Source organism: Macaca fascicularis, chromosome 4, assembly GCF_037993035.2.
Source record: "Macaca fascicularis isolate 582-1 chromosome 4, T2T-MFA8v1.1".
Lineage (NCBI taxonomy): Eukaryota > Metazoa > Chordata > Mammalia > Primates > Cercopithecidae > Macaca > Macaca fascicularis.
Genome location: NC_088378.1, coordinates 143337562 through 143359164, shown reverse-complemented (window position 1 = coordinate 143359164; position 21603 = coordinate 143337562). Strand labels below are relative to the sequence as shown.

Sequence of the window (21603 nt, the reverse complement as noted above, 5' to 3'; positions counted from 1 at the left end):
AGTACTGATTCCTGCTTTGCAATCCATGCCACAAACTTCATTGTCTTGTTTTAAGAAATTGTCACAGAAGCCTCTAGGAACCACCTCCTGATCAGCCAGCAGTCATCAACAATGAGGCAAGACCCTCCCCCAGCAAAAAGATTAAGATGAGCTGAAGCCTCAGACGATCGTTAGCATTTTTCAGCAATAGAGTAATTTTAAATTAATGTATCTGCATAGTTCTTTTACACATAATGTTATTATACATTTAGTAGGCCACAGTAGAGTATAAATATAATTTTTATATTCACTGGAAAAACAAAAATTTGTGTGACTTGCTTTGTTGCCATGGTCTGTGATCTGAAACCAAATCTGCAGTGTCTCAGATGTATGTCCATAATTTCCCTTTCTCTCTTCTTGCGGCCTAGAATGAACTTGTTTCTGGTCCCTGTCTAGCCCTGCATGCTGTAGGGGTTTGCCTTCTCTGGTAGGTCTGGGAACATTGTATCCCTTGTAACCTTGGCTCCTGGCATATGACACTGGTACCAAGCTCTGTTGGACTAGTGAGCCTCCCCACACACCTCCTGAACGAGAGCAAAAGCTCTGTGCACACACCACGCATGTGTGAGCCTGTGAGGAGATGCCGCCTTCCTGAAGGGTGTTCTGAAGGGGTTTTCTGTTGTGACTGGAGGACACAGCCATGAGCCCGCGGGCAGAGGTGGCTCAGAAGGAAGTGGATGGCCCCAGTTTTGATCATCTGGGAACAGGAAGATTCTCTGATAAAAACCCATCTTTTAGAAGACAAAACTGCCCAAGAGTGGACAGCAGCTAACCAGTTTGTTATCTGAGACATCGCTGTGCACTGGGAGGGAAGATGGCCTCTGCCATGGGGTAGGGGTCCTGGACCAAGACAAGGAGGCCTTCCTAGGGGGCAGTGATTCTTCGAAGCACCTTTAAATGAGGACAAAGACCTCATGTTCATCATTAGCTGACTTGTACCCACTGAGTGGAAAAAGAAACCAGAACTTTTGCAAAATTTTAGGAGAGGGAGACTGTCCGTCCTGTGTCTTAGTCCTAGGGTTATGCATGACTCATACTTGAATTGCAATGTGTACACAGCGTAAAGTCTTAATTATTAGAATATAAGACACCCAAAATACTGTTGTTACAGATAAGGTTAACCAACCCACAACCATTTGTAAATTTAAAACAAGATTGGCAGTCATTTAGAAAAACAAAACAAAACAAATGAGACTTTTGCAAGACAATCTAAATGGTACACTACTAACAACCCTTCATGAAAGTGACGTTTCAACCATCTGAGTTTCTGCTTTAAGTTATAGACTCCAAAATGGACTAACTGCCAATAATTTACAGTAGGGAGCCCTAAGCCACAAAGAGAGGTGTCAGGGCAGACCTGAGACCTGGAGGGAGCACATCCCCTCCCTCAGGGTCACGAGTGAATCTTCTAAGCCTGCTCCTCCATCAGACACTCCATCCAGTCATCAGGAGGTCAAGAAAAGTTCCCATAGCACTAAGACCTAACCACCTCACTGTCCTCATCTCCATGGACAGAGCCCAGCTGAGAGCCACCCCTGCTCCTCCTCCCTCGTCTCCCACAGCCTTAGCACCACCGTCTGCCTCGAGTCCACCAGGACCGAGCTCCTCCTGTCATGTCCCTGTCTGTGTCAGTCACACTGGGTCCCCCACATACCCTGTACTCACATCCCCACAAGGCTCTGCACACCCCTATTCTGTCTCCCCCACCTCCCCAGCCACAGAAACCTTTCCAGTGTACCCCATGGCATTCTCAGTCCACAATCAGCAAAACCTCCACACCTTCTCTCAGGATATTCCTGCACCTCCCAGCCCCAGCAGCAACCTGAGTCTCCCTGAGGACATGACCCCCTCCGAAGTCCTCCCACATCGGGGAGTTTCCCCAGGGACTTATCTCCCTGGGTTCAGAGGTGAGGTGGGGTTCTTGTTCTTGCTCCTCACTGTGGTTCTCAGACCTTACTGCCTTCCGCCTCCCCAAAACCCCTAAGCTGTCATCAGATTAGGCCCCCATTTCCTCATTGTAACCATTCCCTGTAGGCCCCAGACCATTCCTCTCAATCCTGATGATTGTAGCTGCTGCTTCACTGTCACCCTCTCCAGCAGGGCTGTCTCCTTGACTCGGTGACTTCAACATACGCAGATGTGCTGGGCTGAGTAATGGTCCCCAAAGGTGTCCAGTCTTAATCCTTGGAAGCTGTGAACAGGTTGCATTGCATGGCAAAAGGTACATTACTCATGTAATGAAGATTAAGTACCTTAAAATAGGGAGACTATCCTGGACTATCTGTGTGGGCCCAATCAAATCACATGAGCCATTAAAAGCAAAGAACCTCCCCTGACTGGAGTCAGATTCTGCAGAGGAGGAAGCAGAGGAGATGCCAGCCCTCCCCTGGCCCAGAGCAGCACAGTCCAGAGTCCTTGAACAGGAACTCCCCCTCATCTAACAGTTAATTATTTCTCAGTGGGGAGGGACAGTTGGTCCTCTCTTTCCAGTGACCTCATGTCTTCGTTCAAAGCACCCAGATACAGCTCCTGAGCCAGGGATCTGTATCTGCCCCCCAGAGGCCTATGCCCAAGACAGGTTGCTCCCTGGGATTCTCAGTACAGGTGGACTTAAGCTAATGGGCTGGAAAAAGAAAAAGGAAGGTAGAATTGCTCACTTACCACGAGACCTTGCAATACAGGTTCCAAGGGCCTCAGCCCCCTGCCCTGGCTGATGCTCCTCCCCCACTCCCTCTCACCAGGGCCCTGAGCCCCAGACACAGCTGAGCTGGCCCAAGCTGAGGAGTTGCTTGAGCAACAGCTGGAGCTGGACCAGGTCTTCCTGGAAGGGAACGAGTGGGTGGCGGCCCAGGCCCTGGTGCTCAAGATCCAAAAGCTAAAGAAACAGATGAGGAGGCACTGAGAGAGTCTGGTAGGAGAGAGCCTGGGAGGAGACACCCAAGCTTCCCACCAGTGTCCACAGCACCCTCCATCCCTGGAGCTAATGTGCACCACCCCCCAGGAGCCCCAGGATCAGAAACACCCCAGCGTCTCCCAGGCCAGAGAAAGCAGAAGAGACCCCCACAAAGGGCCAGCAATTGGCAAGTAGCGGGGGAGCCAGGGCTCTGCAGTCTTAGTCCCATCCCCCTTTGACCTCACAGCAGGGCACCCAGGCCTTACAGGAATTTACCCTGGACCATGCCCTAAAATAACTCACTCCAAATACAATAAAGGGAGAGAGCACCCACACATACTGCAGATGCATTTATGTTTCATTTTTAGTTATGTTGAAAATTCTGACAATCAGGAATGGGGTTTCAGGAGTGGTGCTGATGCAGAAGACGGAAGCCAGGGTGTCGGGGAAGAGGATGTTGCCATGGGGTCAGTAGGGTCTCCTTCATCCCCAACCTGCTGTCCCCTCTGGAAGGGCAGTCACATTCCAGAATGGGTGAGTCCCCTACTATGTCTGTTCAACTGAGGGGAAAATGTGGCATGGTGAGAATAAGGCATGAAAAGGAAGAAGTGAGGCAGGAACACATGGCACACCTGCAGAGGCTGGTGTACTGTATGGGTTCAGAGGACGGAGTCGGGAGTGGGGGAAGAGATGTAATATGATGAAAGAAAACAGAGACCCCACATAAAGGTCAGAAAAACATCCCAACACAGCATCAAAGACCAGGGTGCACGAACCAACCAAGTGTCCATTATGCATCAGGTGCCCATGACCTACATGACAGGATTGAAGACAAACATATTAAGGAACTAGGAGGACCTAAAGGGTTTCATGAGATGGGCACTCACTATGGTGGAGACGTCTGTCTCATCAGGCAGCTCCTAACACTGACCTCAAAGCAGTGCTGCCCATACTGAAGATCCTGGCATCATTGACACCTAACACAAACATGATGACCAAGCCCTGTGCCACCTAGAAGGAGACAGAGGGCAGGACTAGAAGACCCCAAAGAGGGAAGACTCCCAGAGGGAGGGATGAGGGGGTAAATTGTGAAAAGATACAGAAACTAAGGAGGTGGGAGAGTGGGTGTCCCTCTGGGTGTGGAGCTCACCTGATGCAGGTAGGTCTCAGAATCCTCATGCATGTCATAGGTAAAGGCAATGCTCATTTGCTTCATGTCCATGACTCAGCCAAATCAGTTGGTAGTCAACAAATTGGTCTTATCTTTTGGGGTCATTCTCCAGCAAGTGCAGAACTGTAAAAAAAATTTAGTCACCTGAGGTGCATTCCTTGGCTTCCTGGCCAGTTTTCCCAAGGCCTCCACTGCCACCATGCACCCTGGGTGCCCTCCACACTCTCCAAGAGTCCAGATGGGTGCAAGGAGTAAAGGCGAGGAATAACTATTGGATGGTGGTTTGAGGTGCCTTTTTCCACCTCTGCCAGTGGCAAAGTGTGAATTCATAAAGTGGCATTGAAGAGATCACTGCCCTTTGTGAACAGTTGTTTGGTCACCCACAGTCATGGCTGAGCCCTGAGAAGGAAGATAAACTTGTCTAGAAAAAGTAATTGTCCTGACTCTTAAATAGACTTTCTGGTCTGCGTTTTATTTCAAGTGTCTGGGAAGGGATAGAGTGTGAGGCTCAGGAGAGAAGGAGAGGTCTGTCTTGCTGCCTTGACACAGCACAAAGAAATCTCCCCTCCTCCCCCACATCTCCCTGTCATTTCTCAGTGAGGGACAGATTCACAGCAATACAGAAAGGGCTGGGAAGAGATGGGGGATATCTGGGGCCAGTGTTCAGGGGTTGACCCTGTGGGGGACACCTGCTTGCAGAGTTGGAGCCCACATGTGATGATGTAGAGCTGAAGGGTGATATCAGGGAGGGGATGGAGAGTGCTTTGTGGTTTTCTGATTATGAAGAGTAGAGGTCAGCCTGCTTCTTGGGTGAAGTGACTGCTGGGGAGATTGGATTGAATTAATGAAGAATAATGAACAGGGAATGAGGATGAGTAAAGCAAGCATCAGTATCTCCTGCCATCAGTTCAGACTGATTGGGGAAGTGGGAGAGTTACTGACCCTGTTGCGTGATTCCTCCTAACTTCCTGGTCTTGGGGGCACAGGTGGGCGGTGCTGTTCTTGGTCAGGGCAGCCTCAGCTCCACCCAGGTAAGGCAGTGGAGGCAGAGAGAGTTAGGGGAGCACCTGTGAAACAGACCAAGGCAGGTGGGAACCCTCTGTGCAGCAGGAGTGGATGCAGGACCTGCCTGGAAGCAAGAGGATGAGATGAGGGAACCTAGCTGGGTCCTGTTCCCTGCCTGCCTGTGTTCACAGGGTAACCAGTAAGGGAGCTGGGGTAGGGAATTCCTTCATAAGCTATCTATCCAGGGATGTGTTTATAGGCATATTCGTTCATGTTTATATTCAGGTTTATTGTCACACAGACATTTGTCCATGCATGTTTTATGTTTAAGTTACTTCACAATGGCTCAGTCACAAAATCTTAATCTCTTCATTCCTGCTGCCTCTCTCTACACACACATACACAGACACACACACACGCTATGCAACATATCTCCCTGTATCTACAAAAAGAGATATTACTTTATTTTACAATTTTTAGATTCGTATGTATTCATGGGGCACAGTGCAGTTTTGCTACACTGCTATATTGAGTTGCGGTAAAGTCAGGGCCTTCAATGCATCCGTCACTGCAGACAGATACATTGTACCCAACAAGAAACCCCTCTGTTATACACCCACCGCCAGCCACTCTTACCCTTCTGAGTCTCTATTGTCTATCATTCCACATGCTGCTCTCATGTATATAAAGAGATATTAATCAAATATATCAGAGTGATAACTTGAATTTTACTGCACTATTCTTTCAGCTTCTTGGCACATTTGAAAATTTGTACAATTACAAGTTGGAAGAATGAGGGGAAAAAGAGAGAGAGAGAGAGCGCTGAGTTGGAATAGGTTAGGAGTTGTGTCCCACTAGGAACCATAATTGATCTTTGCCATTTTGAAGGTGTGTCCCCTGAGCTGCCTTCAGAGAGTCCAGGAGGGAAACCTGTTTTCACAGAAATACCAAGATGCCATCTGCCTGTTTCATTATGTTGACTTTTCCATGAATGCTGCAAATGCCATGGTAGGTAACACACCCAGCACCTCGGCAGAACCAAGGCAGTATCATCAAATTGCATTCCCTCTTAAGAATGTCTTTGATGGAGCAGTAAAAAATTTATGTTCATTTAATTTGGATCCTTGAGTACATGTCTTTAATATTCTTTGTTTGAAAATGGGAAATACGCATAACACGCTTATTGCACAGATAAGCAAGATGGTAGCCTTGAGAAAGGGCACTTGTGTGACTCAGTTACGAATTCAAACAGCAGATCTCATTCACCCACTGAAAGACAATTGCATTATTTTGAGTTTGGGGGTATTATGAATAAAGCTGCAAGAGTATTTGTGTACAGGTTTTTCATGAACTTTAAGTTTTCCCTTGTTTGAAATAAGTGCCCAGGAGGGCAATTGCTAGTCATATAGTAAATTACATGTTCAGTTTGAAGAAAAATGCAATATCCATTTCCAGAGTGGCTGTACCATTTTCAAATACATCCCTACCAGCAATATAAGAGTGAGCCAGTTTCTCTGCATCCTTGCCAGCACGTGTTGTTACCTTTATTTTGTATTACAGCCATTCTCATCATTGCAGTTTTAATTTGTATTTTCCTACTGAATAATGATGCTGAGCATCTTTTCATCTGCTTATTAGTCCGGTGTTTATCCTCTTCAGTGAAACGTCTGTTCATGTCTTGCTCATTGCCTATTTTGTAATTGAATTTCATTTTTTACTGTTGTTTTTACATTTCTTCATATATTCTGAATACAGTCTTTACAGAATATGTTGTCTGTAAATATCTTCTCTCGTTCTGTAGCTTGTCTTTTTAGCTCTTCACAGGTCTCTCACAGAACAACAGTTTTTAGTTTTGATAAGATCCAATTTATTAACCTTTTCTTTTATGGATCATACTTTTGGTGTTATGTCTAAGAACTACTTGTCCAGTCTTAGTTCTGATGACTTTTTCTTCAAAGGTTGTAATCAAAAATTTTTAATTTATTATTTATTTTAGAAAAAAAATCTTGCCTAGGCTGTCCTTGAACTCCTGGGGTCAAGGAATACTCCCACCTCAGCCTCCCGAGTAGCTGAGAGTACAGGCCTGTGACACGACGCCTGACTCAACGTTTGTAATTTTAACTGTGTGTTTTACATTAAAGCTTTTGATTCATTTTGAGTTATTTTTTGTATAAAGATGAGGTTTGGGCTGAGGTTATTTTTTTCCACTGTGGTTGTCCAGTTGCTCCAGCACCATTTGTTAGGAAAGCTCTCCTACCTTCATTGAATTGCTATTATGCTTTGTAAAAGTCAGTTGAACATATTTGTGTATTTTGCTCATTTTTAGTTGAGTTGCTCGTCTTCTTACATTGAGTTTAATAACTTGTCACATTCTGGATACAGGTTCTTCATCACAAATGTAATTTGTGATAAATTGTGAAATATTTTCTCCCAGTCTATGGGTTGTCTTCTCATATTCTCGACATCTTTGGAGAGCTGGAGTTTTAAATTTTAACTAAGTCCAATTTCTCTCTCTCTCTCTCTTTTTATTTGTAGATCATGCTTTTGGTATTTTATCTAAGAATCTTTTGCCTAACTACCCAAAGTCACAAAAATTTTCTCCTGTATTTTCTTTTAGAAATTGTATAGTTTTGCTGGGCATGGTGGCTCATGCTTGTAATCCCAACACTTTGGGAGGCTGAGACAGTTGGATCACGAGGTCAGAAGATCGAGACCATCCTGGCTAACGCGGTAAACCCCATTTCTACTAAAAACACAAAAAATTAGCCAGGCGTGGTGGTACTTGCCTGTAGTCCCAGCTACTCAGGAGGCTGAGGCAGGAGAATCTCTTGAACCCAGCAGGTGGAGGATGCAGTGAGCCGAGATCGCACCACTACACTTCAGCCTGGTAACAGAGTGAGACTCCAACTCAAAAAAAAAAAAAAAGAAATTTTATAGTTTTAACTCATCGATTTTAGCTGGTTAGTTCTCTAATTTGTTTGAGCTGATATTTTATGTGGTGTTAAATGTGACATTGTATTACCTATGCAACTTCATTGAAAATCAATTGACAAAAAAATGTAAGAATATCTTTCTTGATTCTCACTTCTCTTCATTGATCTCTGTGTCTCTCAGTTTCACGCTGTCTGGATTATTGTAGTTTTATATGACAATCCATTTTTTTTTCAAATTTGTGTTGGCTCTTCTGCATCCTCTGCATTTTCATATACATTTTTAGGATTATCTTGTCAATTTTCTATAAAATCCCTGCTGGGATTTTGATAGGGATTGTGTTGAACCTATAGATCTACTGCGGGAGAGCTGCCATCTTAACAGTATTATTGAGCTTTCCAACTCGCATCTCTTCATTTATTTAGACCTTTAATTTCTCTCAGGAATCTTTTTTTATTTTCAGTGAACGAACACTGCTCTCTTCCTAAATTTATTCCTATTTTGCTCTTTTTGTAACTAGTGTGATAGAAAAGGTGAGATTTTCATTGCTTGTATAGAGAAATATGTTAATAATTATTTTTTATATTGATTTGATACCTTATGGGGCCTTCTGGATTTATTTCTTAGTGCTTAGTGCTAGCAGGCTTTTATCTGCTTGTGAATTCTACAGACAAGGTCATGTTATCTGTGAATAGAGTTTTATGTTTTCGTTTTTATCTGGATGCCTTTAATTTTTAATTTTCTGCCTTATTGCACTGGCTGCAATCTCCAGTACAATGTTAAATAGAAGTGATGGGATTGGACATCCTTGCACTGATCCCCATTCTTAGGAGAAGGCATTCAGTCTTCAATCTTTCTTCATTAAGCTTGATTTTAGCTGTGGGTTTTTTATACATGTCCTTTATCAGAGTGAGGAAGGTCCCCTCCATTCCTATTTTGTTGAAACTTACGAACATGAGTGGTGTTAACACTTTTGTCAACAGTTTCTTCTGCATACTTTCAGATAATTATGTCTTTTATTTCATTAATACAGTGCATTCCATGAGTTGATTTTCAAATGTTAGTCCATCCTTATATTCCTGCGATGAATCCCATTGGTCATGGAGTGTAATTCCTTTTTTATGTGGTATTGTATCATCTGCCAATGTTTGCTAAGGATGTTTTCACTTATGTTTATTGGTGATACTGGTCTGTGGTATCCTTTTCCTGTGAGTCTTGCTGTGACTTTGATATGAGGATAATGCCAGTTCTGTAAATGAGCTGGAAAGTCTTCCCTCCACTCTTCTTGTCTGAAAGAGCTTTCAAAATAGTTGATAGAATTCACCAGTGAAGGTATCTGGGCTTTGGCATTTCTTTTTGAGAAGGTTTTTAAATTACTAACCTAGAGTACAGTTCTCTTCAGGTTTTCTGGCTATTTTTTAGTCAGTTTTGGCAGTTTCTATCTTTCTAATAATCCATCCTTTTTATCTAAGTGGTCTAACTTATTGGCTTCAGGTTTTTCAGAGTGTTCACTTACAATGCTTTTTAACTTCCTAAGGATCATTAGTAATAATCTCTCTTTTGTTCACAATTTTGGTAATTTATCTCATTTCTCATAATGTCTGTTTTGACTGTTGGTCAAGAAAACAGGCAGAGGCAGCAGATGGCTCTGTGACAGAGTCCCTAGTGGGAAGGCTTTGATCATACATAGCTGGCAAGCCAGACTGATGCCAGCAACCCCAAAGGAGCTGCCAGTGAATCTTGACAGGAAAGTCACTGACTCTGGATTGTGCTATGCTCAACCAGGGGAAGATGTCAGTACTTCAAGGGCTGTGAAAGAACCGGAAAAGGAGAGATTGGACAAATCTGAACTGCTGAGTTCCATTTCTTTACACAAGAAAGCACACTTTACAGCCTCAAACTGCCAACAATGCACAAGGAGATGTCCGCCTCAGAAGAAAACTTTGATAGAAAATTGAAATAGTCAATTAAAACATTGGTTGTCTAATAACTGCCAAAATAATTGTTGGGCAATATAAACATGAAGGACTGGCTTTTATATCTCCATGAATGCGCTCACTGTCTACATGGGTGGAGCTGCAAGAGTGACTCCACTAGGTAGCTCCCTCTCTTTGTCCTGATGGATCAGGACACTGCTGTTATGACTATACATACAATTCTTCCTAAGGGGAGAGGATGCTGGAATAATGACTACACTTCACCTCAAATTTCTTTTTTTATATGTGATGCCGTGGTATCAGGAATAGGGATGTAAATAAAAGTGCCAGAAACAGGAATTATCCCTAAGCCAAAAACCATAACTATACTTTTACACCTTTATGTAAGAATTCTCAAGCATTCATTTCACCTGGCAAAGTTAGTATTAACAGTAAGTAGAGCTACATAGCCTGGTGGTCAGATAGCCGCCACTAGTTCCTTACCTATGTAACCTACCCTCTATGATCAAGAGTAGACTTAGGGAAGACATTCTAGAATACTACTGCTGCCTGCGATCTAGACCAGCACAGCAGACAAACCAAATGTCACTTCCAAACCTGGAAAAGACTGATATAAAGGGACAGAGGGAGGAATAGTGACTGAGGGTAAGTGAATAAGTCAAAGGGTTATATGAGGAAAATTCAATATTAGTTTAACTCCTCAAAGATGGTGTGAGCAAAACAGATATTTTCTCTTAGGTCAATTATACTGGATGCCTAAAAGTGTGAAGCCATATGTCCCTGAGACCATTCCTGTTTTTGGAACTTGGTAAGATTGAGTGGTGTCTGCAAACCTGAGTGACGTCATTCTGGGAGACATATTCTTACAAGAGGATGGTGAACTGTTCTAATTTTGAATGACTGAAGGAGACTCTGATAACATGACAATACCTCTTTACTGTTATAATCCTTTTTCCTATAAAAGATATGTAGTCAAAGAAAAGTGGGTAATCTGAAGTATAACAAAAACATTCCATCTTTGTCCCTGGTTTCTTCTAAAAACCTTAGACTCTTGAGTGATAAGAGCATCTTTAGAGTACTGATGAGAAAACTCTTGTCTGAGCAGATCCTGAATATCTTGAGAATGGGGGCTGGCTGCCAGAGACACATACCTGTGATGAGAAAGTTGTCTTATTCCATATTGTGTTGCTATAAAGAAATGTCTGAGACTGACTAATTTATACAAACAAGATTCATGTGGCTCAGGATTCTGATGGCTGGAAATGTTTGAGCATTCAGTGAGGGCCTCAGGCTGCTTCCACTCATGGCAGAAGGCAAAGGGGGGCTGGTATGTGCAGAGATCACACGGTAACAGAGGAACAGAGAGAGTAGGAAGTTGCCAGGCTCTTTTTAACAACTAGTTCTCATGGAAAATAATAGAGCAGCAATTCATTCACTCCTTAGAGAGGGCAGTATCTCTCTGTTCATAAAATATTGGTCCCCATGACCCAAATGCCACCCATTAGGCCCCACATCCCACAATGGGCATCAGATTTTAACATGAGGTATCAGGGGATAAATATTTATATCACTGCATCCTGTCCCTAGTCAGCCAAGCTCGTGTTCTTCTCACATTGCAAAATACAATAATTTTCTCCCAATTGTCCCAGATGTGTTAGGTTGTCCAGCATCAACTCAAAATTCCAGAGTCTCATCTAAGATTCAAGGTGAGTTCTTAAAGCTTTGAGCCTACAAAATTTAAAAAAATGTTATTTACTTCCAAAATATTAATACAACAGTGGAAGAGACATTTCTTATATATTTCCATTCCAAAAGGTATAAATGGGCCAAAAGAAATGAATGCGGTTTCCTCACAAGTCTGAAACTCATCATGGCAGACATTAAAAAGTTAAAGCTCTAAAATAATCTCCTTTGACTCTATATTTTGAATCCTGACACACTGGCTGGTGCATGTGCTGGGCTCATAATGCCATGTGCAGCCCCACATTTATGGCTTTGCAGAAAATAACCCATATAGCTGCTCTCAGGGGTAAAAATTTAATGCCTATGGCTTTTCCAGGCTGAGGCTGCACATTGCCAGTGGCTCTACCATTTAGTAGTCCTGGCAGGGGTCCTGCTGCTGCAGCTCCACTAGGAATTGTCCCGGGTATTAAATTTCTCCTTTAAATATCAGTTCTGGTTTCTTTGCTCACACATATGTGCATAGGCTATTACAAGCAGCCAGGCCAAATCTTGAATACTATGCTGTTTAGAAATTTCTTTTGTCAGATACCCCTTAATCATCACTCTCAAGTTTAAAGTTCCACAGATCCCTAGGGAGGGGGCAGAATGCATCCAAGTTCTTTGCCAATGCATAACAAGTGACCTTTACTCTAGGCCCCAGTAAGTTCCTCATCTCCATCTAATACCTCATCAGTCTGGACTCTATTGTCCATATCACTATCAGCATTTTGGTCACAACAACTTAACAAATCTCTACAAAGTTCCAAATTTCCACTCATTTTCTTGTCTTCTCAACTCTCCAAACTCTTCCAACTTCTGCCTGTTACCCAGTTCCAAAGACATTTTCACATTTTCGGCTTCCTTTACAGTAATACGCAAGTCCTGGTGCCAACTTTCTGAATTAGTTGATTCTCACACTTTTATGAAGAAATACCACAGAGTTGGTAATTTATAAAGAGGTTTAAATTGGCTCATGGTTCTGCAGGCTATACAAGAGTATGATTCTGGCATCTGCTTAACTTTCGAGAGGGCCTCAGAAAACTTCCAAGCATGCTGAAATGTTAAGGGGAAGCAGGCATGACTGTCTTGCCTGGAGCAGGAGGGAGAGAGAGCAGGGAGGTGCCACACACTTTTGAACACCAGATCTTGTGAGAACTATCACAAGAACAGCATCAAAGAGATGGCTCTAAACCGTTCATGGAGGATCCACCCCCATAAGCCAATCACACCCCATCAGGCACCACCTCCAACATTAGGGATTACAAGTGGACATGGGATTTGGGTGGGGACAGAGATCCAAACGATATCAGGGGTCATAGTGGACATGAGGGTGGGCTGGTCTCCCTGCGTCTCACCTGTCACCAGGGACACAGACACATTCAGACGCCTTGACAGAAAGAGAAGTCAGAGGCCCTTGAAGTCTCAAAGAGGAGCCATGAACAAATCTTGCATCTCAGTCCCTCACAAGGAAGTCTTAGAAAAAAAATAGTCGTGAACAAATTCAAGTCAGTCATGGTAAGTGGTGTCACTGAACAGCCCAACACATTGAAAAATTCCAAATCAAAGAAGCTCCAGAACCCAGTTGTGTCCCATCTACCCCAACTCCTCCTTCACTTCAGGCCCTCTAAGGTGTCACTTTTACAAGCCTTGAGGGACACATCAGAGCCCTGGATACTGTCCCTGTTCGGGGTGGAACAAAAACAAAATCTGGTCAGAGCTCACAGGTGATGTGACTAAAGGAGGAATTGTGGGGTGGGTGAGCTCCCCCATGGGCTCCTGTCTACACTATCCCAAGGATCTCAGGGATCACTCTCCCACCCCTACCACACTTACATGAAGCCTGAGCATGGCTGCTCCTTTTCCATCTGTGGAAAGAAAACAAACTGTGAGAGGCCAGGGAGGAGGCAGGGCCATGAGATCCCAGAGGAGTTTCCAGAACTGTGACTGCAGACCCAGGTCAGGATCAGGAAACCCGAGGGAAGAGGATGTGTTGAAGCTGGACCAATTGTCCTCCTGAGGTCTGTTCTTAGCAAGGAACTTCCCCTGACTTGTGACTGTAGAGAGTCAGGTTCCCATGACCACAATCAAGGTGATATATTTGTCCTTCAACATCACAGGTGCTTTACAAAAGAGTAAGAATTGACAGGGCATCTGAACAGGGTAAACGTGCATGGAGATGGTGCCTCACAACTGGCAGGAAATGAGCCAACTTCCATCTGGGCTTGAAATCCACCAATGGAAGAAGAAAACTTGGAGCTCAACTCTTTCCTACCTGGGCTTTTTTCTTCCACATCACAGCAGTGACCACAGCTCCGGGGACAACAGCACCAAGAACAGCCAGGACAGTAACGATGCCCATGATAGGGAATGCGGGCTGGGAGGATGGCCCTGAGAAAGAAGGGGAATGTGAGGGGTCCTGACCCTCATGCCTCAGCCCTGAGCCTGGTGAAGGGCTCCAGAAGGGCTTCTGCTTTCCCTGGGAAGAGACATGACCCCTCATTCGTCTCCTTACCCCATCTCAGGGTGAGGGGCTCTGGTGGCTCCTCAGGCTGCACATGGCCTGTGTATCTCTACTTCCCCCCAGAAGACACCACCACAGTTGCCTACTTCTGGAAGGTTCTGTACCCTGCAGGTCTGGTCCCCAGAAGTGTGCATCCTAAATTTGGTCCTTCCAATCCTGCTGCTGGGTCATTGTGATCTCCACAGGGTAGAAGCCCAGAGCCCAGCACCTCAGGATGGCCTCATGGTCTGAGATGGGGTGGTGGGTCACACGTGTCTTTGGGGGATCTGAGGGGAAGAGTCAAAAAAAATCAGACACTTTGCATTCCCCATGGGACACGCCAGCAGCACCCGTATGACCATCCTGAGAATGGACGGGACACCCAGGGTGGGGAAGGGAGCACAGAACCCAGACACCAGCCTGGACACAGGCAGTGTCCAGGATAATCTCCTATTTCTTGGAAAGTTCTAGTCTCTGAGGCAGGAACAGAGATTTCTGGCCCTGGCCTGAGTGGAGGCCGAGGGACTCAGAAGAGCTGGAATCAGACCAACAGATACACATTGAGTGTGAGGCAGATAACAAAGGCTGAGAGGAAAATTCCTGGTGCCCAAGGCTGCTGCGAGGTCAAAGGGGACAGCTGATCAGTATTCCAGGGATTGGCTTCCCCTCCTTTTCCTCAGAGACTTCATTCCTTAATTGTACCAGAGTGCAGGGCGGGCCCTCAGTCATTCTCTGGTATAGGATCTGAAACCCAGGAGGAATCTTTTTCCTCAGGACAAGAGGGAGTGGGATGTTTTAGCGTTGTTCCCATTTTCCTCCCCTTCTTTTGGAAGGTGGGTCGGGGAGATCTGCAGATCAGGGAGGTACCCCGTGGCCCCTGGTACCTGCGCACTGCAGCGTCTCCTTCCCATTCTTAAGGCCTTTGCTGAGCTGCTCTGGCCACCTTCCCTGCGGGTAGGTTTTCAGCAGCTCTGCATGTTCCTATGCCAGGGCATCTGAGCCACCTTGTCCGCTGGGGTCCAAGAGCACAGTTCCTGGTTTTGGACGAGGTAACTGGCGCCCTCGTAGGTTATGTTCATACTTGCGGAGGAGGCTCCAGTCCAGGTCCAGGTCACAGCTGTGTATCCATTGCAGGGTGTGAGACCGTGTCCCTGGGTCGCTGACAGCCCAGGCCGCTGAGCCCGCCTCTACCCCGACCAACCCCCAGGGATTTGGGCCTGAACTGAAAATAGAATCGGGTATGGGCGCTTGGGGCTCCTGTCGGGTCGAGGGTCTCCGCGGGTCCTGCAGCCTCGGGGTGGGTCTCCGATTGTGCTACAGTGGGTAGCACTCACAAAGCTAAGTTTTACTTTCCCAGACTATGTATCTGTAACTCTGGTCTGTTGTATTTTTAAGCTATCTTTACTTCATAGTCCTGAGTTTGTGTGTGAGTCCAGGACATCACAAGACAAAGCACAATGTGTTGCCATATGTTGCAACCGGGAGCCTGTACAGAATTTAATCACCTCAAAATTGCAAGTGCTCAATGCAGCCATAGTGCCCTTCACCAGTGCTCATGAACTGCCTTTGTTTATTTATTTGTTTATTTATTTCTAGGCAGGGTGTCACTCTGTTACCCTGGCTGGAGTACAGTGGCACGTTCATGACTCACTGAAGCCTCGACCTCCTGGGATCATGAGACCAATGCTCCTCCCTCAACCTCCCAAGTAACTGGCGCCACAGGCTTGTGCCACCACTCCTGGCTAATATTTCTAAAAAATTATCTGTAGAGATGCGGTCTCCCTATGTTGCTATGGCTGGTCCTGAACTCCTGGGCTCAAGTAATCCTCAGCCTCCCACAACACTGGTATTACAGGCATGAGCCACAGTGGCCGACCATGCACCTGCCTATTTTTATGAATTATTCACATCTAAGCTATGTGCAGGTTTTATTGGGACACTTGGTATTCTTTTTTAACCTGTTTCACACAGGGAGTTAATTAGTTTTTACACAGTCCCACAGAATGTATTAAAGACCAAGGTGCAAGTAATACTGTGCCAAGTTCTGCAGATAAATGCATTAAAAATCTATGAAACACTATGTTTAAATCTGAGAATTCCACTGCTTTAGAATTCTTTCTCTCTCTTCCTTTACCTCACCTCCTGCTTCTCCAGCCCTTCTCTCTGTCCCTGTCATCCCTCAGGCTCTCCTTTACCCTTAATATCTACCACCCTCTCACTACTGAATTGTGGCCCTTGCTCTGTCCCCTCTCCTGCTGCTCATGACTGTTCTCCCGAGAATGGTCAGCAATCCTGCTGATGTGAGTCAGATTGTGTCATTTCTTCACTTAATACCCTCCAATGGCTCCATCTCACTGTCAAGAAGCCTCTAGAATGGAAAGCACAAGCACAGGGTCTTTGGGTTGTTTTGATCAAAGTTGTGTCTACAGAATATAAAAGCATATCTGCCACATAGTAGGCACTAAGTTAATTTTTGTTGAATGAATGAATGAAATATGATTGTGTTAAAAATTGTATCACACAAAAATCACAAAATGAAAAATGCAAAGCAAGTTAGCGAACATTTGGTTTCATGCAGCTACTGTGCATATCAGTTCATAAATTCATTCCAGTGGAGAACATGTCATATGTTTAGCTGTTGAATCTGTTTATTAATTTTCTATTAGTACATAACCAATTACCACAAACTTAGTGGCTTAAAACAGCGCCCATTTGTCTACATTTCCTTCATCAGAAATCCAGGCCTAGTGTGACAGATTCTTTGTTCAGGGTTTCGCAAAGCTGTACCCTCATCTTAAGATTGAGATTCTTCCCCAAGCTTATATAGAGCTCATTGGCAGAATTCGGTTTCTCTCAATTGTAGGACTAAGATTCCTGTTTCCTTCGGACTATCAGAGTAGACAGTGGGGAGAGTTTCTAATTCCTATTGGCTACCAGTGTTCTTTCCCCATGATGAGTCTCTGTTCTCAGGAAGAATCCAGTCCTTTTCAGAGCTTACCTGATTAGGACAGTCCAAGCAGGATAATCCCCATCTTCAAGTCAACTGACAGGGGACCTGAAATCTATCTGCAAAACCCCTTCACAGCAGCATCTGCATTAGTGTCAACTGAGTAACTGAGGTAACATGAGTAACCAAGGGTGGTATTTGGGGTGTCATCATAAAATCAGCCTAGCATAGCTTGGATCTTCCTTTTGTGTTTAAATAGAACATACAAATTGGAGGTCAAAAAATAGGTCACTGTTCATGATAATAAAATATATCTCATATAGCCATGGACATTTTTCTTAAATATTAAAAGCAAATGACATGTTTGATATCTTATCACGAATTTAGAGCAAATGAAAAAGTTCAATGACAAGTCACCTCAAACTTAGCAGCTCAGATCAAGAAATATTTATCACCTCCCACAGTTTCCAATGGTCAGGAATGCAGGAGAGGTTTCTCTGTGAGCTTCGGACTCAGGGCCTCTCACCGAGTTGCAGTCCAGTTGTCATCCAGGGCTGAATCATCTGAGGGCTCAGATGGGCCTGGGGATTCACAAGACACAAGAATCTCTCACATGGCTGTTGGAAGAGGCTTCAGGTACTTCTTGTCTGGTCCCAGGAGGCCTCACTCCTAGTCACATGGACCTTTCCACAGGCCTGCTTATGACACAGCAGCCAGCTTCCCCCAGGGCTCATGATCCCAGAGAAAGAGAGAACCAAAGTAGAAGCTGCAGTGAATCTGGTGTTCTACACCCAGAGTCACAGATTATTATGTCAGCATTACTCTATCAGTTAGAAGTGAGTCATTAAGTCCAGGCCACACTCACAGGGAGGGAATGAAGCTGCACCTCTGGAAAGGAGGAGAATCAAAGAATTTATATGCATGTTAACAGCAAAATTAACATTATTGTTTCAGGATTTTGTAAATCAAATACTTCTTGTATCTGACTAATTTTCTTTAATAGCTTAAAATTCTTTTTTGTAATGATTAAAAATTTGAGACAGAGAAAGGAGATACAACAATGTCTCAGATTTTTTTGCAAATGCCTTTAATATTAATGTTCTCTTTGATGAGTTGCAACAAAGTTAAGGAAAATACAGTAGCTAGATCAAAGCGTCCCAAGACTTTGATGCCATGAAATAATGCCTTTAAAATCATAACTACCTTCGTTTTTCTTCAGAAGTTTCTAATTCAGTTTAAGAATGGCCAAAATGCAAATTTTCTTACTCAAGCATCTACAAAAATATTTGCCTAATCAGGGTGCTTTGCAGTTAGAAAATTGTGAGTCTCACATCTTTGCCTGTGTAACTAGCTTAGTTAGCATCATGACAGTGATTTGTTCTGATGTGGTAGATGGAAATGGTTAACTTCAATCTAGGAACAAGATTTTTCAATAACTGGCTATTCAGTGAGCATCCTATGATCAGTTTAACATCTTTCACTGTGTTTTTTAATTAGATGTGACAGAAATGATTTGGACTCCAGTATGATTCTGAAAAACACTGTTATTTTGTGCTTCTAAAAGCAGCTCTTTTGTGTTTTCCCTTCTTATTGCTCTTTTATTATTTTGCTCAACAATGCTTTTTCTCTATTCTGTAAAAGTTTAATTCACTTGTATGGGTGGTAACACATGAGTAACATATCAAATTCTCAAATTCTTTGCAAGATACAATTACCTTGCACATCAAATTGAACATTGTATATCAGAAAATGTAGAGAGTTGCCAATTAGACAAGGATCAAATGACCTATTTCTAGCCAAGGCTATTTTTCATGTTTTTCATGGCATCCTGGTCCTCTCTGTTATATGGATCCTGACAATTGGCTGTGGCTTGTTTTTGTTGTTGTGGTTGTTGTTTGTTTGTTTGTTTTGAGATGGAGTATGGCTCTGTTGCCCAGGCTGGAGTGCAGTGGCGCGATCTCAGCTCACTGCAACCTCTGCCTTCTGGGTTCGAGCAATTCTCCTGCCTCAACATTATGAGTAGCTGGGATTACAGGCACCCACCAACACATCCAGCTAATTTTTGTATTTTTAGTAGAGAGGAGGTTTCACCACGCGGGTCAGGCTGGTCTCGAAATCCTGATCTCGTGATCTGCCAGCCTCCAGTTTGACCTGTTTTTTTTTTTTAACTTCACCGTACAAAGAACTCACACTCGATGTATTCTTCTGTGATGCATGTTGTGTGTAGGAGAGTTATCTCTGATGCAGCATGGTGTTTTTCCTTTTAATTCTTTTTTTTTTTTTTTTTTTTTTTGAGATGGAGTTTCGCTCTTGTTGCCCAGGCTGGAGTGCAGGGACACCATCTCACCTCACTTCTCAAAGTGCTGGGATCACAGACGTTAGCCACCATGCCCAGCCAACTGCGGCTTTGTTTTACCAGGAGTAGTTATTGCTAAGGATCCTTGTGATGAACTTTGATGTTTTCTTTTCTCTTTCATTTCCTTTTTTTTTTTTTTTTTTTTTGAGACAGAGTCTTGCTCAGTCGCCCGGCTGGAGTGCAGTGGCCGGATCTCAGCTCACTGCAAGCTCCGCCTCCCGGGTTTACGCCATTCTCCTGCCTCAGCCTCCCGAGTAGCTGGGACTATAGGCACCCGCCACCTTGCCCGGCTAGTTTTTTTTGTATTTTTTAGTAGAGACGGGGTTTCACCGTGTTAGCCAGGATGGTCTCGATCTCCTGACCTCGTGATCCACCCGTCTCGGCTTCCCAAAGTGCTGGGATTACAGGCTTGAGCCTCCGCGATCGGCCTTCTCTTTCATTTCCAAATAATCAGGAAAGGCACACAAGGTGCATTTTGAAAAATGCCACTATTGTTTTGTTTTTCTGGGCCAGGAGCGGTGGTTCATACCTATAATCGCAGCAATTTCATAGGCTGAAGTGGGTGGATCATCTGAGGTCAGGAGTTTGCGAGCAGCCTGGTCAACATGGTGAAACCCGTCTCTACCAAAAATAGAAAAATTAGCCAGGAGTGGTGGTGTGTGCCTGTAATCCCAGCTACTTGGGATGCTGAGGCAGGAAAATCCCTTTAACCCAGGAGGCAGAGGTTGCAGTGAGCTGAGATTGCGCCACTGCGCTCCAGCCTAGGCAACAAGAGCGAGACTCAAAATAAATAAATAAATAAAGTTTTATGATCAAGTAGCTAACTACCTGGGCATCCCCTCCTGGCATAAGAAACAGAACCTATGGAGCCACGCTAGACTGTTGTCAAATCCTATCCCCCAGAAGGAACCTATATCTTGAGTCTTGTATTTATTATTCCTTTGCTTTGTCACTAAAGATGTTTACAATAAGTATATATATACCCAAATCACAGTTTGACCTGTTTTTTTAACTTCCACATACAGAGAACTCACACTTTATGTATTCTTCTGTGATGAACGTTATGTGTAGGAGTGTTATCTCTGATGCAGGAGGCTGCTTTTCCATTTAGTTGTCTTTTTTTTTTTTTTTTTTTTTTTTTGAGATGGAGTTTTGCTCTCGTTGCCCAGGCTGGAGTGCAGGGGCGCAATCTCAGCTCACTTGATCTCAGCTGCTTGGATGAGCTCCATCCTGCATCTTTCCCTGTCACCCCCAGCACCAAGGATCTGAGGGATGGTGACTGACTGCACCACAGCCTGGGTCTGCTGCAGTATCCTTTCTTGTCCAGGCCCCACTCAAAGCTGGCCTCCTGTATTACCCAGAGAGTGGGCCAAAGCAATATACTTAGATGTGGAATGCGGTGTTGCCAGAACACAGAGAGGATCACCAAGTAGTGTGCGTCCTTCCTTCTGGTGAGGATACAAGATGCAAGTGTGTCTTTTACTTTGGAGGGGAGAGCCCTGCATGCCTGTAACCACTGGACCCATCACACTTCACTGCAGTGGCCACTCTTGAAACTCTCTAAGGTTTATCTTCACCTTCTGTAGTGCACATGTTTTGCCAAGGAATTCAGTGTACTCTCCTCTTCTTGCTCATCCATCTTGATTTATGTGATATTGCCAATGAAATGAACAGATTTAGTATTCTGCGAGATATCTGATTTTTCCAGATCTCTGAAGGTGATATTTATAGAAGGTTGAGGAGTTACGGTAGCCCTGAGGCAAGCTATCAATAAATGTATTAAAAATCCCATGTGAATGTGAATCATTCCATATCCATTTTCTAAATGGAATGGAAAGAATGCACTCACCAAATGCATGGCTGCCTGCCATGTGCCTGAGGCATTATCAATCTCCCCAAGTACTGATATCCAGCTGCAATCAGGGCTCCTACTTGGTCAAGTCTGGAGTAATTCCATTCATTCTTGATCCATATCAGGCTTCTCCAGGGACAGATGGCTGAATTATATGGAGATAATAGGCAACCCCAACATCACCCCATCCTTCAGATCTCTAATGGCAGTGCTACCCCTACAGTAACCTTCACAAGACCCACCTGGGGCA

General features: G+C 44.3%; 2 long non-coding RNA genes and 1 pseudogene across 3 annotated transcripts in view; 1 reads left to right on the top strand and 2 right to left on the bottom strand.

Moving 5' to 3' along the window:
• Positions 1–8558, top strand: part of LOC135970673 (uncharacterized) — a 97540-nt gene extending 88982 nt beyond the window's left edge. Inside the window, exons 3-4 of the long non-coding RNA XR_010586472.1 lie at positions 5997–6116; positions 7726–8558. This is a non-coding gene — a long non-coding RNA (uncharacterized lncRNA). The remainder of the gene's footprint in view (positions 1–5996; positions 6117–7725) is intronic.
• Positions 1–21603, bottom strand: part of LOC135970670 (patr class I histocompatibility antigen, A-126 alpha chain-like) — a 110682-nt pseudogene that overhangs the window by 83920 nt on the left and 5159 nt on the right. The window lies entirely within an intron of this gene.
• Positions 164–5847, bottom strand: LOC135970668 (uncharacterized). Its single transcript, XR_010586470.2, has 2 exons — positions 2701–5847; positions 164–2230 (listed from the first exon to the last, which is right to left on the bottom strand). It is a non-coding gene; the product is annotated as an uncharacterized lncRNA (long non-coding RNA).